The 11461-nt window shown below is 37.6% G+C and overlaps 1 long non-coding RNA gene across 1 annotated transcript; it reads left to right on the top strand.

Moving 5' to 3' along the window:
• The first annotated feature begins 4807 nt into the window (after positions 1 to 4807).
• On the top strand, positions 4808 to 8599 carry LOC119720700. Its single transcript, XR_005270111.1, has 3 exons — positions 4808 to 7985; positions 8183 to 8310; positions 8494 to 8599. It is a non-coding gene; the product is annotated as an uncharacterized LOC119720700 (long non-coding RNA).
• Positions 8600 to 11461: the final 2862 nt, after the last annotated feature.

The following is an 11461-nucleotide window of genomic DNA, read 5'->3' as shown; positions in this document are numbered from 1 at the left end:
ATATAATAACGCCAGTTGAAGTATGTAAAGGGCTTAAGTTATAACGTTTTGGATTTTATTTCAATAATACAAACTGAAGAATCAGCGATGAAGACGGACCCTCGGAGATGTTATCATCAACAGAAATCAAAGGCATTGCCCTGAGCTTTGCCGCATCTCAACCATATTAAGTTTGTAGATTATTTTTGTATAAAGACAAAGGAATTACCTTGAAGAATTAATGGTGTAAAGATGTTCATTATGCATTCCTTTACAACTTTTGAGAAATAATCCTGTAAACTGTTGTGTTGGATAATGTCCATTGGAATGTCGTTAAAGTATGATTGAGGAGAACCACACCCTTGATGGGTGCTACATTTGAGAAGGACGACACCCTTGATGGGTGCTTGAGAAGAACCACACACCCTTGATGGGTGCAACTATTGAAGAACCACACCCTTGATGGGTGCTACATTTGAGAAGAACCACACCCTTGATGGGTGCTACTATTGAGAAAAACCACACCCTTGATGGGTATCATGAGAAGAACCACACCCTTGATGGGTGTACTATTGAGAAGAACCTCACCCTTGATGGGTATACTATTGAGAAGAACCTCACCCTTGATGGGTGTACTATTGAGAAGAACCTCACCCTTGATGGGTGCTACTATTGATTAACACGACACCCTTGATGGGTGCTACTATTGATTAATACGACACCCTTGATGGGTGCTACTACTGCGAAAGACAACGCCCTTGATGGATGATACTATCGAGAAAGACCCCACCCTTGATGGGTGCTTCTATGGAAACAAATACGCCACCCTTGACGGGTGCTTCTATTGAAAACACTATAGATTTATCAATGTATAAAGTTGTAAAACCTTAAGCATTTTATGTTTTGTAAAGAGGACAAAGATCGTTAAAGAAAATAATTATATATTTTTCCAAGGAACCTCTCCGCACGATTCTTAATCAAAATACAATCTCACCAAGAACCAGATGGGAAAGGAAAGAAAATCCCGCCGCTTGGATGTGCAAAATAAATTGAGATAACTTGTTTCTAAATGCCAACGGTTTTGGGTGTCGGTAATGTACGATTTCGAAACAAATAATTATGTATTCGAAATGAGCATTAGCGCGCTCTCGGCTCGATTGAAAATCACTTTCAAAACGATAACGTATAAATTTAAAAGCAACAATCCTCCAGGGTAAAATATATCAATGAGGAGAAATTCTACGAGCGGAATCGTGAAATCGGAAAAAAAAACCTGATTGTCAATCATTCTGTTCGATAAGATGATGAATATCGACCAGCGGGTTTAAAACAGCAATTTTATCGTTGGTTAACGAATACGAGGTCGTGTTGAGTTGGAGAACGAGCAAAGTTAGTGTCCATCATCAAATTTTGTCAAGTTGTCAATCATTAATTTTGTCCGATTTGTGTATAGTATGAAAATAAGACGATGGACCTACGGGTATGGATTACAACAACAAGTGCATCGTTCGTTTACGGTTACGAGTTCGTGTTGAGATCGATTGTGGACAGAGTTAATGTCAATCAGTAATATTTTGTCCATATTATATATTAAAATAGAAAATGTATCATCCGTTAACGAGTACAAAGTGCACGAGTCGAGCCGGGAAAAAAATGACGAGTGCGAGTTCGTGTTTGAGGTCGAGTACGAAATATGAGTACCAGTTCGTAATCCAGTTCAAGAACAGTCGAATCTAAAAAATAAATAACCTGATTGTCAATCAATTTCTGTCGATATTTGTATTGTGTGTAGGAAGAAAATAAGACGACGGATATCGACCTGCGTGTCGTGTATGGATTGAAATAACAAATGTATCGTTCGTATTAAATTGTTAGGAGTTCGTGTTTGAGTTCGAGTGCGAACAAAGTTCGTGTTCGAGCTCGAGCTCGTTCTGCTTTTCTTCCAATTTGTAACATATCAGACAAAAATGTGCACATGTTGAACATGTGCACATTTTTGTTTGATCTTGCACATTGTCTCCTGCTTGACATTTTAAATGCTATGATTGTGAGATGTATTGGGTCACGTTTGTACAGAATATTTTTCCCCGTTTTTTTTTAGCAATTTGTGTAAGATATTAAGGGCCATGTGCTCGGATCAGTGTTTTGGAATTCTAGTCTATTATGCATTTTCCCGTCGTTCTACATTGATTCTCATAGGGCCATGTGTACAAAACTCTCATCGCCGTTTTTCAGAGATTTCTTCCAAACCCAATTTTTCTTGCGTTATCTTCTGTACTTATATGACAGAATATTTACAGGATTTCAGGGCCATGTGAACACGTATTTCTAACTCTGTTTTCGTAAAAAATACTTTCTAATTTACTGTGCAATATCGTTTTAGGACCATGTGGCGCAGTGTGGAGATGTTATATTCCTCCGTTTTGTATTCTCCAAAAACCGGACCACTCTTGAAAGCTGCTTGCCCATTCATATCCCGTCTTGAGCGCGAATTATTGTGTAAAATACTCTAGGGACATTGTGTTGAGTGTCAATAGCTATTTTGAAGCTTAAGAAAGCTCTAAGGATCTAAGTTTGCTTCTATACTCTATGTATTCCTCACCTGTTGTAACTTCACCGTGGTTCATGGAGTGAAATGCTCTATGTTTAAAAAATAAAAATGTTTAAACATCTAATTTATTAGTGTCGATATGTGTACAGGCAGAATACAAGACGATGGATATCGACCTGAAGGTCGGGTATGGATTGAAATAACAAATGCATCGTTCGTATTAAATTATTACGAGTTCGCGTTGAGTTCGAGTGCGAACAAAGTTCGTGTTTGGGCTGAAGCGGGAACATAATTTATACACGAGTTCGAGTCCGGGTTGCGAGTTCGTTTTGAGTTCGAGTGCGAAAATGATTACACGAGTTCAAGTGGGAAGACAATGTACACGAGTATTTGATGTCGAAATAATGGTGGGGCCATGTGTTGTAAATTGTTCTGCTTCTCTTCCAATTTGCAACATCAGACAAAAATGTGCAGATTTTGAACATCTGCACATTTTTGTTTAATCTTGCACAATGTCTCCTGCTTGACATTTTAAGGACAATGATTGTGAGATGTATAGGGTCATGTTTGTAAGGAATATTTTTCCCGTTTGTAACAATTCGTGTAAGATATTTAGAGCCATGTGTACGAATCAAACTTTTTGAAATTCCAGTCGCGTCCATCATGCATTTTCTCGTCCTTCTACATTGATTTTCATTGTGAAAACAATCCTAGGGCCATGTGTACAAAACTTCCATCGCCATTTTGCAGGGATTTCTGCCAAACCCAATTTTTCTTGCGTTTAAGGTATTTATATGACAAGCTCTAGGGACATGTTAAGTGTCAATAGCTAGTTTCAAGCTTAAAACGGCTCTAATGTTGGATCTAGGTTTTCTCGTATACTCTATGTATTCCTTACCTGTTCTAACTTCACCGTGGATCATGGAGTGAAATACTCCATAGGGCCATGTTTAATAAATCTACTTTATAAGTGTCGATATGTGTACAGGCAGAAATTAAGACGATGGATATCGACCTGCGGGCCGGGTATGGATTGAAATAACAAATGTATCATTCGTATAAAATGTTTAAGAGTTCGTGTTGAGTTCGAGTGCGAACAAAGTTCGTATTTTGGTTGAAGTGGAAAAACAAAATTATGTTCGAGTTCAGGAGCGCGAGTACGCTTACGAGTTCGTTTTTAATTACACGCGTACAAGTTGGAAGACGATGATATACACGGGTACTTAAAACTGCTAAACCTCGTAGCACCTGCCATCCAGGATAGAAGCCGATTGATTTTTTTTATGTCGAAATAATGATGAAGCCATGTGTAATTAATCGTTCTGCTTTTCTTCCAATTGCAACATCAGACAAAAATTTGCAGATGTTGAACATCTGCACATTTTTGTTGAATCTTGCACAATGTTTCCTGCTTGAAATTTTGAAGACGATGATTGTGAGATGTATAGGGTCATGTTTGTACGGAATATTTGTTACGTTTGTAACAATTCGTGTTAGATATTTAAAGCCATGTGTACGAATTAAACCTTTTTGAAATTCCAGTCGCGTCTATCATGCATTTTCTCGTCCTTCTACATTGCTTCTCATTGTGAAAAAAATCCTAGGGCCATGTGTACAAAACTTTTATAAGCCATTTTGTAGGGATTTCTGCCAAACCCAATTTTTCTTGCGTTTTCGGTTTTTATATGACAGATTATTTGATTATTTACAGGATTCCATCAGGGCCATGTGAACATGCCTTACTTTGTTTTTATGTAAAAAAAATCTTTCTAATTTATTATGCAAACTCATTTTAGGGCCATGTGATTTTACATTCCTCCGTTGTGCATAAATTTCTCCAATAGCCAAACGTGTTATTTTCTTCAAAACTGCTTGTGCGTTCATATCATCCCGTCTTGAGTGCGAATCATTGTGTCAAATACTCTAGGGACATATGTTAAGTGTCAATAGCTAGTTTCAAGCTTAAAACGGCTCTAATGTTGGATCTAGGTTTTCTCGTATACTCTATGTATTCCTCACCTGTTCTAACTTCACCGTGGATCATGGAGTGAAATACTCCATAGGGCCATGTTTAATAAATCTACTTTATAAGTGTCGATATGTGTACAGGCAGAAATTAAGACGATGGATATCGACCTGCGGGCCGGGTATGGATTGAAATAACAAATGTATCATTCGTATAAAATGTTTAAGAGTTCGTGTTGAGTTCGAGTGCGAACAAAGTTCGTATTTTGGTTGAAGTGGAAAAACAAAATTATGTTCGAGTTTAGGAGCGCGAGTACGCTTACGAGTTCGTTTTTAATTACACGCGTACAAGTTGGAAGACGATGATATACACGGGTACTTAAAACTGCTAAACCTCGTAGCACCTGCCATCCAGGATAGAAGCCGATTGATTTTTTTTATGTCGAAATAATGATGAAGCCATGTGTAATTAATCGTTCTGCTTTTCTTCCAATTGCAACATCAGACAAAAATTTGCAGATGTTGAACATCTGCACATTTTTGTTGAATCTTGCACAATGTTTCCTGCTTGAAATTTTGAAGACGATGATTGTGAGATGTATAGGGTCATGTTTGTACGGAATATTTGTTACGTTTGTAACAATTCGTGTTAGATATTTAAAGCCATGTGTACGAATTAAACCTTTTTGAAATTCCAGTCGCGTCTATCATGCATTTTCTCGTCCTTCTACATTGATTTTCATTGTGAAAACAATCCTAGGGCCATGTGTACAAAACTTCCATCGCCATTTTGCAGGGATTTCTGCCAAACCCAATTTTTCTTGCGTTTAAGGTATTTATATGACAGATTATTTGATTATTTACAGGATTCCATCAGGGCCATGTGAACATGCCTTACTTTGGTTTTTATGTAAAAACATCTTTCTAATTTATTATGCAAACTCATTTTAGGGCCATGTGATTATACATTCCTCCGTTGTGCATACATTTTTCCAATAGCCAAACGTGTTATTTTCTTCAAAACTGCTTGTGAGTTCATATCATCCCGTCTTGAGTGCGAATCATTGTGTCAAATACTCTAGGGACATGTTAAGTGTCAATAGCTAGTTTCAAGCTTAAAACGGCTCTAATGTTTGATCTAGGTTTCTCGTAATATGTTCTAACTTCACCGTAGTTCATGGAGTGAAACACTCTATAGGGCCATAAAAAAAAATCTATTTTATAAGTGTCGATATGTGTTTACAGGCAGAAAATAAGACAATGGATATCGACCTGCGGGCCGGGTATGGATTGAAATGTAACATTCGTATAAAATTTTTATGAGTTCGTGTTGAGTTCCAGTGCGAACAAAGTTCGTATTTTGGCTGAAGTGGGAACACATTTATATACGAGTACGATAATGAGTTCGTTTTGAGTTTGAGTGCAAAAAAAATTGTACAAGTTCGAAGACATGATGTACACGGGTACTTAAAACTGCTAAACCTCGTAGCACCTGCCATCCAGGATAGAAGCCGAAGGATTTTTTTATGTCGAAATAATAGTGGGGCCATGTGTAGTAAATCGTTGTGCTTCTCTTCCAATTTGCAACATCAGACAAAATTGTGGAGATGTTGAACATTTTTGTTGAATCTTGCACAATGTCTCCTGCTTGACATTTTAAAGACAATGATTGAGAGATGTATAGGGTCATGTTTGTATGGAATATTTTATTACGTTTGTAACAATTCGTGTTAGATAGGCCCCTATTTAAAGCCATGTGTACGAATCAAACTCTTTGAAAATCCAGGTGCGTCTATCGTGCCTTTTCCCGTCCTGCTACATTGATTCTCATTGTGAAAAAAAATCCTAGGGCCATGTGTACAAAACTTTCATCGCCATTTTGTCGGGATTTCTGCCAAACCAAATTTTTCTTGCGTTTTTCTGTATTTATATGACAGATTATTTATAGGATTCCATGGCCATGTGAACATGTCTTACTTTGTTTTTATGTTAAACAAATCTTTCTAATTGATTATGCAAAATTATTTTAGGGTCATGCGGTGCATAGTGGAGATCTTATATACCTCCGTGCTGTATTTCGCCAATAAACGGACGTGTAGGCCTATTTTCTTAAAAAAAAAAAACTGTTGTGCATTCCCATCTTGAGCGCAAATCATTGCGTCAAATACTCTAGGGACATTGTGTTAAGTATCATTAGCTATTTTGAAGCTTAAAAAACTCTAATGCAGGATCTAAGTTTTCTTGTCTCTTTGTATTCCTCACCCGTTGTAACTTCACCGTGGTTCATGCAGTGACTTCTCTATAGGGCCATGTTTAAAGATCGACTATATTTGTCTGTGTGACCAAAACAATACATGCTTGGAGCTCTATTGTTAAAAAGATCCTCTGAGACGTAAAGGGCCAAGTGCAGATCTTACAGATTCTTTGAAACAAGTAACGGTCGTGAAACGTGCAGAATGAGGGATTCAACGATTCCACGATTATTTTGCATCGGACATGAAATAGTCTATGATCTTTTTTTCGAAATGTGTCTTATGGACAAATTAAACATTGTTGTTGCGATTTGTTCTTCCGATTCGCAAAGATCGATAATTGCCTTTTGTGTTAGGGCCATTGTGTCAATTTTGGTTATTGTAAATCAGGTGTAATGACACCTGTGAGGTCGGATGCACCTTGTAATCGCTCTGTAAAGTGTATGGCCTGAATTCAGGGTGGTGAAACAATGTTCATCAATTGAATGTTTTAACAACCACATCACCAGTGGAGGTTTTAATGGATGGTACTTTTCAATTCTGATAAGTCCGATTACGACTGGTCGGCAATGCGAGCGTTGTTTCCCTTTGAACCAATGCGCGTTGCTTTGTTCAAGGTCCATCTTGGAATTATCATCTTCGCGACCAGTAGGCCAAACTGTATTTAGATTAAACTAAGCTTTCTTTCCTTTACAGCGGTCCATTACAGTGGTCAGGTAAGGGCCACTAATTGCATCATCTTCACTGTCTGTATGTATACTTTACACCCAGTTAGGGCCAGAGATCTAAGTAGCGTAGACCTAAACTAATTAAGTTACCCCTTTTCTATGATTGTATCTTTGTACATTTTTTTACCCAAATCAACCCACAATCAGGTTATTTCTAACCAATGTTAAGTAAAATTACATTGCCAAACAGTGTTTTACCCAACAATGTTTTTTTTTTCTTTTACAGTGATAGCGGTCGGGTAAGGACCATTAACATGCGTTTTCCTTCTCTTAACACCACAGCACCGGTCACAAATTTGATCAGGAAACCACTGTATATTGTAGTAACAGAACCTAGCTCCGCTAGGAAGACTTCTTTTATTTTCAGCAACATGCAATTAGATTAGGAGGACCAGTAAGCCAGCGTGCTCATGTCAGGAGCTGATGACACGGAGGAACCGGAAGCAGGGAGGAGGAACACCGGATGACTGATGGCCCTGCTTGCGAGGCATCCCATTAATGATTTTCCAGGTAACAAAAATATTAATGTCATTTTCCTTTCTGCTTGTTGTGTCTGCGATTGATGATACCTTATTCTTTTGTTAAATACGATAAATCTAGAGGAAAATAAATTTAATCTACAAATAAAATCCACAAATAAAAAGAAGAGCATCAGGCGCATACTTGTCCCTCACACATTTTCTTACGTGTTCCTTCTAATCTTCTAGCAGAGATGACGGTCTGCAAGATATCATTCTGAATCGTTTCCGAATCCCAAGGAACCGGAAGCAGGGAGGCTGACCGTCGGAAGGACTGAAGACCCTGCTTGCAGAGCAAGTCTTCACCAATTCTTGAGGTAAATTAGCAAAAGGGATTAACATGAATTTTTAATTTATTCATTTTCGTTTTGTTGTCTTAGTCTTCGGGAAGTGGCTTATCAAATTGTTTTTATGACATATCTTCTCAATCCATTAATGGGTTATGCTTCGAATGTGAACAAAAATGTAATACAATATATATTTTCCTTTTATCTTTGCAGATTCCTCTTGCTTCGTATATATAAGCAGCAGAGAAGAACATAGGGGCCTAACGGAGTGCAGTTGTTCACTAGGGCAGGAACACGAATTTTAGCAATAAACTACAAGATTACATGTGAACCAATCCCATAGAAAGAATACTGTTTATTATTCATTTCATTATTAGCAACCACAACAAAGGTTGGAATTAGAATACCACAACATTATTTCCATAATATATAAGAAATATTGGTACTTCATACGATTTTATTTCCCCATGTGCACAATTACATTGTATGCTAACAGTAAAATTATTTTCCAATAAATCACATCGAGAAACTGACCGATATTATAATCTAAATGTTGAACAAAGTAATTGACAGGATTTGAACCTGTGACCTCCGGATTGCTATTCCGGTGCTCTACCAACTGAACTATCCAGCCCTATGTTGGCGGTTCCCCATTGTGACTATGGGCATGATCCCCAGATACGTGGCATGAATACGGGTTTTATGGCTTCTGACTGGCGGCCACAGAAAAAAAATATTTGTTTAAATCTTAGTACACCACTAAATTATATTTCATTACTACTATGCCACCATTAATTCATGAATCAATATATACATATAAATGTAAGCTATATATGCAGACACAAGTTTTGTTATCAACCTTCAATAGAAAAATCTCACAGAGTAGAAAAAATGGCAAGGAAAATATATGATAAAGGTATCAAAATGGCACAAAACTCGGAAATAATACAAGAAAGACATAGAATGCATACAGTGCAATGCAGAATTTGAGACCAAGTATCCACACCCAATTGAATCGAATTACAAAAAAAATACACCCTTTTTATGGTTAGGCCAAAAAAAATAGTTCTGCTTCCGGTTTCCCTACCTACCCAATTCTGACACCCCCTACCCTAATTTGTTTATGGGAAAACAAGAAGGAAAAAAAAACCCAAAACCATCAATTTCTACCTTTTACCCTTGACTACACGCAGACGCCTCCATATGATCGTACACAAAAAAACATTGGCAAAAAAAAAAAAACCACCCACCATTACCTACCTACCCTATTTTCGAATGCGATGTAATTAGAACTACTAAACATAGCACAAACCGTTTCCTCTTGTCAAGGTATGGCCACCGCTAGTGCTACAAAGGATTTTCTTCAGTACTATATGTTGACATCATATTTAACATGCAGAATATGCAAAATAACCTCTTTTTTAAAAACTCCGATAACGTAGAAAACTATATATGTAATGACCTCAACAGTATTAGCAAGGGCAAAAAGTTCCTAGTAGGGCCAGGCTGAATGTACTAAATATTGTAATATTCGATCATCAACTGATTGTAATTAAAGGTAGAGTACATGTATATTTATTGCAGCTATCAAAAAAGCAACTGAGGTAATTATTGTAGAAGAGCATAGTTGGTTTAAATTTGGCATTAAACTCCCTGTAAAATTATTCTTTCACGCATGCTGTAATTTTGAAGAAAACAATGAAAGAAGATCATTTCCAAACACGCGCGTGGTTGCTATATTTCATCTGTTCAGTGCGTGACATCACGTAGCTGCAATCAGCTGAAGGAGAACGTGTACCTGACGCTGATTTCGGGAGCAATTCAAAACATGACTCGGCAACTTTTGAATTGAAATTGAGATCCTAGAATATTGTTTTCTCGGAATATACAGCATTCACTGAGCTAAAACTTCATCGGGTTAGTTGTTATGCACCCCGTCTTTAGATTTTGAGCACTTTTGATGCTTAAAACAAAAAAAACCACAAATGACGACGAGAGCAGGTGCACACACATCCCGATCGGAGGTCAGTTTCGGTTGGGGCATGTCAAATTTGGTCATTGCTGATTAATCAAAACATTCAAATACTGAATTATAAAAAAAAATGCACAGCCCTTCTTTCTAGGACTGCTACTTGACAATTGCAAAGAAAGCTTTCAATCATGCATGCTAATTAGTCATGCATGTACATGCATAGCACACTTAACGAGCATGGAGTCAACAACTTTAGACTCGCTCAGAAAAGTTGTCTTTTGGACGTGTGATCTCAGTCACTTGGTGCATAAATATAAATTTGCTACAAATTTTGGCCACTTTTGCCAATGTGGGATCACTAGGATGAATGGGTGCTGTTTCCAACATACATTTTCAGGGCTGCCAACTGTAAGAGCTGAGAGTGAGAATCTTGCAATGGAGCTTAAGGTCCCCACAAAATTTTGGATTCTAGACGCTCTGTGTTGCAATCTCAGACAAGTTCTGACCACTAGCACTTTAACCTATTTTGTTTTAGCAAAAGATCATAATTTTAACATCATTTTGGAATTTCATTTATTTTTTAAGTGTGTGAAATCCCGTGTGAGCATGATAACAACCTGAAATGCGTGAGTCTCAGGCTCAATGCGCGAGGGTTGGCAGCCCTGCATTTTCCGATAGCGATGGGAACTCTTTTGCAAAACATACCGTAAAGATTGCTCATCCTGTGATCATCGACTGCATATGTTAGGTTCTGCACCAAAACTGTCTGTAGAAATGCACCTTTTCTGGATGCAAATCTGAGCACTTAACAAACCACTTACAATAAAAAGATCAAAAAAATACAAATGTATGTATTAACCCAAATGAGGTTATTTAGAAAATACAAATATATTTAAAGGTATACATTTAGCATAGCATATAATTCAGGCTAAACCAAACCTGACTCTACAAATACACAACATTAACGTGCGTCTCTCCAATGCCAAAAAATTACAGGGCGGAGCTTTGTGGATCAGCCCTCTTTGCTTATAGGCCATCAGCCTGGGGGGTTGGCTGGTATCAAATCAGGGCATAAATGATTGTAGTGTGCATGCGCAAGGTATTCCGCCCCTAGAGTGGTAACAAGCATTTTGATGGACATTTTGAAAAAAAGGGTGATAGCATTGCAGCGGTGGCAGCTTTTTGGGTGTTATCACATATTTTCCAACT

Source organism: Patiria miniata, unplaced genomic scaffold (genome assembly GCF_015706575.1).
Source record: "Patiria miniata isolate m_02_andy unplaced genomic scaffold, ASM1570657v1 HiC_scaffold_9, whole genome shotgun sequence".
Lineage (NCBI taxonomy): Eukaryota > Metazoa > Echinodermata > Asteroidea > Valvatida > Asterinidae > Patiria > Patiria miniata.
Note: the sequence above shows the minus strand (reverse complement) of the source record. Positions and strands in the feature narration are given on the sequence as shown.